Here is a 12240-nt window from a genome sequence, read left to right as displayed (position 1 = left end):
AATTTTGATGGTTTTATGAAATTACGATAGTGCCATTTCGCATCGTAACGGACCTAATCAACATAGTTGGGCGAGTTTTTGGGTCCATAGGCCCAAATTGACCAAGTGGGCTCGGTAGCTTGTCTTGCTTGGTTTAGTCTTGGTTCGAGATGAGATGTTTGCTTAGGATCGTTTTTTAAAACGATTGAACGACTTAACATCCGGTGCATTGTGGTAGTTGGTTAGGTTTCAAAGGATTCAGTCCGAGCTCGACCAAGGTGCATTTGCGTATCCTTTGATTTAGAAGGAGTAAAATCCGTTTAGACTCACCTGGGCATGGTCATGGACCTTATGGTAGTATAGCGCATTTTGTAAATTCTGATGAGTTATAAGGGTATAATCAGTAATGATTTGTGGTTGTTAATCACGATTACTCCTTAACCAACCCATGGCAGGACATATTGATTTCGGATCCGGTCTTCGGCTCGTGTTAATTACATAAACGCCATTGATGCTTGTGGACTCGGTCCAGTCTCTGCCCCGATTCGAGAGTCGTGGTGGCGATTGACTTGCAACTGAGCATAACCGCTCCATCATAAACTTCCGAACCTAGCCCGAGTCAACTCAGCTGCTGAGTTCCTGCACTATGACTTGGCCCACGGACTCAGCACTTGACTTATCTAGCTGACTTAGGGTTTTAAACCTCTCTTTTGCCTGCCATACATTTCAACCAACTGGACAAACATGGCTTTTAAAGGAGCAGCCACAAACAGGACGAATCTGCAGGGAACTTACAAAAACAGGGCCGAATATGGTGGCAGCACATAGATTTCGCTCAATCTCTATCCACTTCTATATATGTGACTGTATCCGTTGGTGATGTGAATCTATGGGCTATGGACGAGGTTTTAGGCATATGTTAGGTGCACGTAAGACTAATCCCTACACAAGCCCACTTGGCCACTTCTACAACCCATGGATATTTATGATAATTGATAAGATGGCCACCAGAGAGAGAGAGGGGGTGTTGTACTACTTGGATTGGATTTATTAGTGTGTACGTTACATTAATTATTGGGATTAGATGAGAATCTAGACTCATTTTATTGGGAGATTATTATGAAACCCATAGCTGAATTGTCCACTTCCAACCTATGTCACAGGGACTCTTCGACTTGCCCTCGTGCCTTGTCTCTTTGTATGTTATGTTAATAGAAAATTGCACAAAAATGGTGCGTTTTCGTGTCATTTTACTCGTGTCCTTGTGACATAGCTTTGGACCAGTGTAACGAAGCTCGTTCTTGATAAATTAAAAAGTTTTGTTCCTTATTGACATATTTCGGTGAAATATCTGGATGTATAAAAACTAAAAATATATAAATTAGTATATAAGATAAAAATTAATAAATTTTTTAAAGTGTTCGACTCACAATATCCGGATAAAAATGCCAAATGTAAGTGATATTTGAAAATATGGCATTCTTTTGGGAAACAAATCTGCCTGCAAGGATATGGTAGATATTTGTGATATAGCTTTGAAGCTCCGTACCATTAGAAAATGTATATAGGCAGATACCTTGCTAATAACTTTGCTTCCATTTTGGGTCTCATTACAGATCTTAACATGCTAACAAATTGTTTGCCTGGCTAGATGCAATCAAACCAGCCCATTATTGTATCTGCAGTAACCACTAAGGGGCAACCAGGGTTATATATATATATATATATATATATATATATATATATATATATATATATATATATATATAGAGAGAGAGAGAGAGAGAGAGGGGAGTAATGGATTTGTGCTAAATGGGTTTTTCCTGCTCTTTCGGTATTTTTTTTTGCAGTTTGGACCCCATATATGTGTTGGGCATAGTCAATTTATGAGGAATCCACACCTGGATCATGTGTTTTCGATGAAATTTTTGATATTTGGAGCCTCAAAATTTTATATTTTGAACCGTTGTTTTTTCAAACATTATAAAAACCCACCCGTGTGTCGTAATCAAACACTTGAAGAGATGATCCCCATAAAATCACGTAAATATATCACATCTGTACTGTCAGAATTTAAAGATAAAACAAAAAAAAAACTTGAAAAGCTCATTTAGCGTGTTTCATTTAGCATATTTCATTTATCACAGTCCCATTACTCTCTCTCTCTCTCTCTCTCTCTCTCTCTATATATATATATATATATATATATATATATATATATATATGTTGCTCTGCTGATGATGAGAGGCAAGTCGCAGGGGTCCAATCGGTTTTGGAGTCTCTCTTGTAGTCGGTCGGTTTCTCACAACAAAGAGGCTCTCCTGGAGTTGGCGGATGGGATTAATGCTTGGGCCTTCGCGGTGTCACTCTGGAAGTGGGGAGCTCTGGTTAGGGTCACGTTCAGTGTCTCAAAGATTCTTCGCATCCTTATATGGGTTCTTGGTCTGAGGCTTGCATCGATGAGCGCTTGATTTAGGGGACGTCCGATGGTTTTTTAAGTCTCTTCGTTGGAAAGCTCTGGAAGACAATGGGATTCAGGGGTCGCTCAATGCTCCTTTTTTTTTGTCGTGCTCCAACAAGGATGTATTAGAGGGGTGGACTCTGGTTCGACCGGCTTGGCAACCTTCTTTCTGCAACCTTAGGCGACGGGCGGATGTGTGTCGGGTGAAGCCGGGGGACTGGTGGTGTCCTGTCTGTTTTAATCGCAACTTTTGTTCAAGAGTTTTTTGTCACAGGTGTGGCTCGGATGGTTCGAGAATTTGGCGTATTGTTTGCCTCTTCGGTGAGTCTCGTATGTTGGAACATTCACCACAGGCCAGGCACCGAGTCTCTGCTCCTCGTCGACCCTTGGTATCTTTCTGTGATGTTGCGCATGTGTGTCCCTTAGAGGCGGGCACCTCTCCATTTTTGGTGTTAAAGATAGGATCGATATGGGTCCCGTTGAAGATATCTGGTGCTGTTTGTTCGTCCTGTGAGGCCAGCCGTTCGCCAAAGTTCTATCGCTCATATCCAGGAGCGGTCATCGGGAAGTGTTCTTCTCAGCCGGCAAGTTGTCACCTTCACCCTGACAAGTTAATGAGTACAATTGTTCTCGAGATGGAGTGTGGGTTCACTTGCCTTGAGAATTCATCAGGTTATGTACGTTTATTCGGTTTACCTCTTCGACTCTTGGGCCACCAGCACGATCTTGCTTTCAGGAGTTGTGCTGCATTTATCGCCCATGATGGATCCTGGGCCCATTCATTTTTTGAAAATCGTGAGATCTTTTGTTCTACCGATTCTACCCTTTGTATTCTGACGATATTCCTACCGTGTGAAGGCGTCTTGGTGTGCATAGGGTCTTCCTCGACGTGTTTTTTTGGTTTTACCTGCATGGTCTCATTTTCACCTTGCATGCCGCAACAAACCCACTTTTTATGTTCGATGGACTGTCTGTCAGGTCAAGTCGGGGGATGTCCCATGGAGGTTCTCGAAGCGTCTGTTCAGGGGGGCTCGGGGTCTCCTACTTGCAACTCGTGCATCTATAACCTTGCCCAGATTCGTTAGGTTTGGGGGGTGGGTCGCAGGGGGTCGATGACATGTTCGACATATGGGGTATGTCCTTCGTCGAGGCTACGCGGGCACTAGGAGTGCAAAATTCACCGGGACAGCTTTCTTCGATCCAGCAACATATTGTTCTTCAGGCACAATCGACGGCTAGGGTCGCAAATAGTCTTCATAGAGCTAAATCATTGGCCCATTTGCAAGCCCAGCTTCAAGAAGATGGCTCCATCTCAGTTCAACGCTCAACCAGGCAAAGGCGTCCTAGGGTGTTGCCTAGTTATTTATCATAAAGATGTGTATTTGGAATATTAGGGGCATGAATTGTTCATATAAGCACTTTTTTTTAGCTAATTGGATTAGATATGAAAGTTCAGACATTGTTGCAATTTATGAAACCAAAATGGAGGATATTTCTGTATCAATGGTGTCTTACTTATGGAGAGGTACGACATATGCTTTTAAACTAGCCGTTGGGTTTGCTAGGGGCATTCTGGTTCTTTGGAAAGCTTCTCTCAAGGTGACGATAGTGGATATTGGTCATTATTTTATCTCCCTTTATGCAAACTTGTTGCTGTTGCTACAAGATATCGTCTTCACCTTTGTGTATGACCCTGTTGTGTCTGCCTCGCGACCAACTTTTTGAGCTGACTTGGATCGAGTTTTAGATACATTTAGAGCTCTTCAGTGTTTAGGAGGAAATTTCAATTGCCTGTTGTTCACGCAGAATTCTAGTCTACCGGTTCTTTTCAACCCCTCCATTAAGGGGTTTCAGAAGTTTATTCGGCGGAACCAGCTTTACTCGGTGCCTCTTGGAGGGGAGCAATTCTTATGGTCAAATATGAGGTCTCGCCCTTGCTTGCGGATACTTGATTTTGTATTTCTCTCCCCAGAACTATTTCACGCAGTCCTGGATGTCATTGCATGCATGCTGCCGTGAAACCTGTCCGATCATGGACAACTGATTGTTTCTTGAGGCACAAGCTTCAAAGCGTATCATAGGTTCTTCTTTGAGGAGTGGTGGATTCGTGTGTCAGACTTGCATCAGCTGGTTGGACAATCAGGAGCTCAACCTGCTATGGGATTTTGGGCGGTCTTCCGCATCCATGCAAAGCTTCTTTGTCTTCTGCAACGTATTAAGGAATGACTCAGCTTTAATAACCTGAACAACTTTAGGTTCATCTATCAATGGGAAGCTGAGCTCTCCTCTCTGGCCCAACGTCAGGTCGATCTTGATGGTGTGCTGGAGGGTCAAGTGCTTCAGATGCAGGAGTGCATCAGCGTCCTCTCTGCTCTCGTTGCATAATGGAGAGCATGAGATGAGCTTAGATGGAAGTTGAGGGCCAGAGTTGCATGGTTGGCTAATGGTGATGATAATACACAATTTTTTCACATGAACGCATCAAATAAATATAGTAAGAACCGGTCAAACTCGATGAATGCCAGTTTGGTCAGCAAAATTGCCTACCAGCTATTACTTTTTATTTCTCCAGGTTGTATTCGGTCGACTTAGGCGTTGGGGGGGTCATGGACGGTATGGGTTATAAGCGGTTGACGACAAACCAATTTGTTCCTCTGTAGGCTCAATTCACTAAAGTTGAGATTGCTAATGCTATTAGCGGCCTCTCGGGATGGAAGGCCTCAGGCCTTGATGGTTTCCACATCGACTTCTTCAAAGCCTTTTGGTCAATTGTTAAAACTGACCTGCTCCACTTGTTCGATGAATTCTATCGTAATGCAAGGTTGCCTAAACCATACCATGTGACAGTCATCTCTTTGATTTTTAAAAAGGCAAGGGGCATCAGACATATCCAACTTTAGGCCATTTTCGGTGATGGGTGCTCTGTATCGCATTTTATCTAAGGTGTTGGTTGATCGGTTGCGCGCTGTCATTGATCAACTTGTCTCTCCGAACCAGGGGGCTTTTATTATAGGTCAAAGTTTGCAAGGGTCTTTATTTGTTCAACTGAGCTTCTTCACTCTTTACAGTCGACTGGAGCACCGTACTTCTTGCTAAAATTGGATTTTTCACAAGAGAAATAATGAATTATCTTTTTTAGAATCACTGCTATCTTATACATAAACATATAGATATGAACATATATAGACTAGTGAGGTTTACATATGCCATTGCATATGAATTTTATATGTGAATGAAAAAGACATGTTTATGGTCATGTAATTGACCTGTTGATACAAGTCACGAGCTTGTTTATTGCATGTGAGGTGTTTGTTTATGTGAGTGAGACACACAAGAAAGGTCGAATCAGAGCTTGTTCCTTATATATCTGAATGAACATGTGCAATAATGTTATGAAAATTAATAATTTAGATAATGCATATCATAGTCATGAGTTGGGCATGAGTATGTCTTTTGGGGGATAAAGAAAGTGAAAGTTTATATTTTCATGGACTATTATGTTTTATTTCACTTTGAAACATGCTTTGAATTGCATATTCTCATTAACACCTGTCATCGATATGAATGGATGTAATGTTTAATACCATAAATGTGAGTTTGAGTTTTATGCATACAACTTACACAATCATGAATGCCATAGAATGAATAATGATAAATGTGATTAAATGTTATATGCATGTTTTGATGTGGATTTCATTGACCCTCAATTTTTTATATGATGAGAATCACACTTTAAATATACCATTACAAACTTGATATCAATGTTATTAAAAACACGCCTCACCTCAAGGCGAGGGCCTTTGTGAAAGTGCAGTAGGATCGAGGCAACGAGCACTAGAGGGGGGTGAATAGTGCTTTTAAAAATTGTCTGCGGAATTTTGACGAATTTTGCAATTCACAAAGCAAACACACAAAGAACACAATAATTTATCCTGGTTCGGTCTTTCCCGACCTACATCCAGTCCCCAAGCAAAACCCGCTTGAGATTTTCACTATCAACCTTGTGTAACTACAAGATCATACAGACCAAATTCCGTCCCACTTCCAGTAACACACCTACTGAAAGCAAACAACTCCTTTAAACTAAGGAGTCCTTCATTTTACAGAAAATTGAAACAAGTAACAACTTACAATACAACCTATGAGCCCTTCTTTTGAATGCAAATGAGATGCAATTGGCTTTTGAGGTTGTTGAAATACTCTACTCTCGAATTCACTATCTCTCAAAGGAATTTAAGTAAAAAAACTGAAGTGAAAAATATCACGTGAGTGAGGAAATGAATATGAGTGAAAAGAAAAGAGTAATTGATTCAAATTGATTGAATTGCCGTGCTTTTGAGTGTAAAATGCACTCATATTTATAGTTGAAAGTTTCCATACGTTGAGGGTATGAAAGAGTGTCAAAACAGTTCATTTTGAACGATCAAAACATTTGAAAAATGAAAAGACACGCCTTTTAAAGTTTCAGAAAAAATGGCAAAATTAGTCGACTGGAACAGTAGTTAGTCGACTAATAATTAGCTATTAGTAGACTGACAGTTATCGTCGGTCGACTGATTTGTTAATCGAGCCGTTTGAAAAACTGAAGTTTTGAAACTTAGTCGACTAAAGAAAAGTTAGTCGACTGATAATATTATCAGTAGACTGAAAAACCTTTCAGTCGACTGCTGCTAAAATTTTCTGAAAAAAACACAAGTTCTGTCCGGTCGACTGATAAAAGCATTAGTCGACTGCTGCTAAATTTTCAGAACACACATGTTCTGTCGAGTCGACTAATAAAGTCATTAGTCGACTGCTGCTAAAATTTCCAGAAAAAAGACATTCTGTCTGGTCGACTAATAAAACCTTTGGTCGACTAATTTGATAAAAAAAACATTTTAGAAAATATGGCGCAAAAGGATTAGTCGACTGGTGAGTCTATTGGTTGACTAATAAACACGAAAATTTAAGAAAAGAGTTTTCTAAAAAGATTTTCATGAAAGTTTCTTTTAGAAAAGTTTTTCTAAAGACTTTTTAGGTGAAATGCAACCGAAATATGCACTCTAAGTAAGGCTCTTATAAGAATCTAAGACTTTTGATGAATTTAACATTTGCACACTAGTCTTCAAAGATTCTTCATCCAATTTCTCAATTCTTGTCATCTTTCTTCATTGCCTTAGCTGAAATGCAGTTGATTCACTTGTTCATCATCAAAACCTTGTACTTGAAGTATCATGTACGGCTTCATTGTTGTAACACTTTGTGCCTTGAGGCGCTGATATAAAGCGTAAAAGCCTTGAGGCGTATGCCTCGGGGCAAAATGTGCCTCAATGTGAGGCGTATGCGCCTCTTTTTGTTGGTCAAATGGGGGTCAAAGCCCCATTTGACCAAAAGTTCGATGTTATTAAATCAAAGCCCTGACCCTAATTATGGTTGGGGGCCCTAATTTCTCATTTTGTCTCGCAGTCTCTCTCATCTCTCGCAGTCTCTCTCTCGTCTCTCACTCATCTCCCTCTCGCATGCAGTCCCTCACTCGTCTCTCGTAGTCCCTCACTCACCTCTCACTTATCTCTCTCTCACAGTCCCTCACTCGTCTCCCACTTCTCGTCTCGGTGTCTCCAAACTCTCTTCGTCTCATCTGTCAACCTAACCCGAGCTTGGGTTTCAGAAGAAGAAGAAGAAGAAGAAGAAGAGAGGTACATGCTTTATATATTTGTATATATTTTTCTTTTCTGGTATTTTTTTGTGCGAAATTTCTGTCTGCAGTTCGATTGAGTTCTTATCTCCTTTAGCGTTGAAATTTGGGTGCTCTGTTAGTACCTGTAGCAACAACATCAACAATTATGCCATGTTCTCTTTAAGTACATAACAATTGTAAAATGGATAATCAACAAATGACAAAGTTCAAAACATCCATTGACAATGAAAGAAAGATTACCTATAACTTGTACAAGCCTGTACATGTCTTGCTTATTACCCGAACCAAAAAAACTGATTCTCACAAATGAACCAACAATTTTGTCCTGGAATTTCTCCAAATCATCTAGCAAATCCTCCACCAAGTTCCGTCTCAAGTAAATTAAGTTTATGTTGTGCCCTTTCACTGCTGCATAATCACTTAGATTAGCCTGTGGTATACTCTCCTCGGTCTTTTTCTTAGTTCTACGTTTCTTATCTGACCCTGTCTTAGCCATTGCACTTCCCTCAATCTCCACTTGTGCAGTTTTATCATCTACATTTCTTCCTTGGATTTCATTCACTGACACTTGAGAAGCGGTCTCCTTTATAAGAATGTGAGACCCTGTTAAGTTTTAACATTTCAAAATGCCCAACACGAGCCTTCCCAAAAAGATTTTGGAGCCTTGCATCACAAATTATCTGGCACTTTTTTTAATACCACGACAATATTTTCTTTCAAGATAACCTTAGTGGCAGAGGTAGTATGATGTTTTCTTTTTATGGTTTCAACAGCTCGAGCACTTATTTCCCAGAAGGTGAATTCAGCAGCATTAGTAATAAAGTTGGTGGGTCGAAGCACCCTATTAGCAATCTTTAATTTTGCATTCACTGCTCACATATTACAGGATTTCAAGTTCACTTGAAACAAAGTTATTCAAGACAAAAAAAAGTTGTATACTCTTTAATATATCCTGAACTCATAAGCATGACGCTGAAATAACTTTTTTGTTCATTTAAAAGTTTAAGCACCATGTTCTTTGAATTGTTTGGCAAGTACAATATCGAGATTGTATAAATCTTGTATGGCTTGAAAATTTTTATTATTTTTGTAGTAGAGATTAGAAGGAGAAAAGAAGTTGTATACTCTTAGTTTCCAAGTTATATATGTTAAATCTTATTGAATATGAATATGAATTCATTGGATTATATGTTAATTTTATATTTTTTCAGTATTTATTTGAGAATTTTTATTTCTTGTTGGTTGTTGCTTCATCAATAAAGCATTTTTTATTTATTTATAATTTTAGATATTTTTTATAGTTTTTTTAAGTTATTTTTTTTTTAGGCTTACGCTTTACGCCTCGAGGCTCACACCTTGCCTCAAATTTTGGTGGAGCGCCTCGCTACTCCTCAACGCTTTTCACAACACTGCTTGATATGTATTCTTCAAGTTTAGTTTTGGGTTTTCTTCGGTCAAGTGGTTGATGCCCTACAATATTACAAATAGCCTTGTGGATGATTGAAGTGAAGTGCGGGTTGCTGGGCGGCTGAAGGCTTCACTCTTACCTATTACGATCACTGAAGTATCCAAATAATTTTTTATGGTTATAAACTTGTAACAATTTAATTCTTTTATGTATGAAGAATTGTAATATTTTGGAATGAGAATATTTCTGAATTCAATCTTTTCATTTATGTAATGGTTATACATATGATTTAAAAATTTTAAATCTTTACGTAACTTCTCATTTGTCTTAAACCTTAAATAAATTTTGTCTTTCGTATTTTTCTACGTGTGATGGTCTTTGAAGTAATTACCTCAATCAAATTATATTTATGAATGATTTTATACTGAATATGATGTTGGGAGGCTAATATACACTCGCACTTACGCTCAAGTGGGTCGTTCAATATTTGGAATGGTTGGAATGTGGCAATAGATGAACTCGCTAACATATTATTTTCGAGAATCATACAAAACTTTTTAATGAATAAAAAATTTTATTTTTTTTTTCAAAATTTTGGGTTTGAGAAATTTTAAAAAGATTAGATTTTTTTAGAACATTATAATACTGCAGTCAAATATTTGTCTTTAATCCCGAAATCATCAAAAGAGAAAAAATATGACTTATTGGTGAAGCAGTTTAAGTCATTGGCTGAGGATGAAGTTGTTGCTAACCTTGATACACAACTTGAACAAGATTAAAATGAGGCCACTTGTAGTGGCAATGGTTAGATGATGATGAAGGCAATTCTTAATGTTATCTCCCAATTGAAGAAGAGCAGTAGCCCAAATACTAAGGAGAGTGAATTTGGTGAAAGGTCCTTAGGCAAAGTATATGATTATAAGCCTGATAGAGGATCCTCAAGTAATTATGGAGAGTCATCAAGCAGAAGAGGTAATTGTAGAGGAAGGCAACGCTGAGCTACTTAGTTACCGGAAGTTCTTCTTTCTCTTGCTTTGGGGAGAGTGCATGCTTTGAGTAAAAGGTCGCAAAGGTCGAAGGACATACTTTTCTGTGTTTAATTCTGTATATAACTATCACTTATATTAGATCATCTATTAAAAAGAAATTTGATTTTTTGATATTACATCTTAGTAAATAAAGAGTATATCATCACATGATAAACCAGTCCCACAGTACCCAAAATGGACTGTCACGCTTATTTTACGTATGGTTGATTGACTCAGATCCATTGGACCCCTTCCTCACCCAACTTTCCATCTCAACTCTTCCTCCCTGGGAGTCTCCTGCTGCCTGAATGAAAACCACAGCACCACCAGCCGAATCACCAGAGACTTCCTCGTCTCCGCTGCCGATCACCTTGGCGGATGTTGCCGCTAGCCCCCGCCTTTGCACAACCCACCACCGCTGCCACCATACAAACTACTGAAGTCTCTTGTTCTTTTGGTGGTCTCTGCCTCTTACATGAGCGCAACCAACACCGCCTCCATCCAAATAGTTTGTGTCTCTACCACAGCTGGTCTCCTCGGAAAAGGGTGCCCCTGCATTGCCGAAGAAGAAACAACCGCCGAAGTCCGCTGTCGAGGTCACCCCATTGGAGTCTCTGCCACTAAGGTTGCTCATTTGTTGCCGTTGAAGAAGAAAGTAACTCTCTCTCTACAGAAGCAAGGGACTCCTATGTTATGAGGATTTTTTTCTGTTTTGGGGTTTCAGAAAAATTAAGGGCTTTATTGTGTTGGAATTTTAGAAAAAAGTTTGGGGCTTTCATTGATCTGAGGTTCCAGTAAATTCATAGGGCTTTTATTTATGCAGATACCCTAATGGTCGTGCACTACTTTGTGGGAAGAAGGCCCTAGCTTAAAACCCCTAATTCTTTTTGGAGATTTTTTAGGGGTTTCTTGTTTGGGGCTGGCCAATATCACATTGTTATCAGGATATTATCTTATTTTAGTTATATTTTTTAGTTTTAATATTATCTTGTTTTTTAGATTGTGTGCTTTTCACTGTTTTCCTTGTACTTTTCTACATTTAGGTTTACTGAGATTTTCCTTATATTTTCCTTTCCAAATTAAAAATTTCAAAGATTTTCCTTCGTTGAGAAAATGCCCATAATAGGGTTTGTGACTGCTTCCGCCCGGCTGCCTACTTTCCCGTAGATGCAGTTGACTGTTGTAGGTGAGACTACTGCTTATACTGAATGATACTGAGTTTTGTTGGTTTTGTATTTCAGGCCTTATTCCTCAATTATTTTGGTGATTCTCTCCAATTACTTGTGGTGGGTATCCGTGCTTCTTGTCAAAGTTTACTGTATCTGCAGATTTTTCACCACCCATTTGACGACGAACCTTCAACTTGTGTGAGCCCCATAATAAGAGCCATCCACATTTGATCGGTACTGTGTTGCATACTGTGGAAGTGGTGATGTGCCAACTGTTGGAGAGCATAGCAGACAACCTTGGTTTCATGCTGTTTGACAGATAACCTTGCCTGTAAATCTCATCTTGGACTATCAGAGATAGGTTGGCTGGCCTAGCAGATGGCAGAAATTCGAAGTTGTACATTTCGATTCTATGTGATGATAATGTGGTGTTGGATCAGATTTCAGATCACACAGTTTCACAATCGTCATCATGATATAAAACACGATATAAATCAAGAAATATAACAGTGTAAATA

This window comes from Nuphar pumila, chromosome 6 (assembly GCF_984573655.1).
Source record: "Nuphar pumila chromosome 6, dmNupPumi1.hap1.1, whole genome shotgun sequence".
Classification (NCBI taxonomy): domain Eukaryota; kingdom Viridiplantae; phylum Streptophyta; class Magnoliopsida; order Nymphaeales; family Nymphaeaceae; genus Nuphar; species Nuphar pumila.
The sequence above is the reverse complement of the archived record's forward strand: the minus strand, read 5'-3'. Positions refer to the sequence as shown.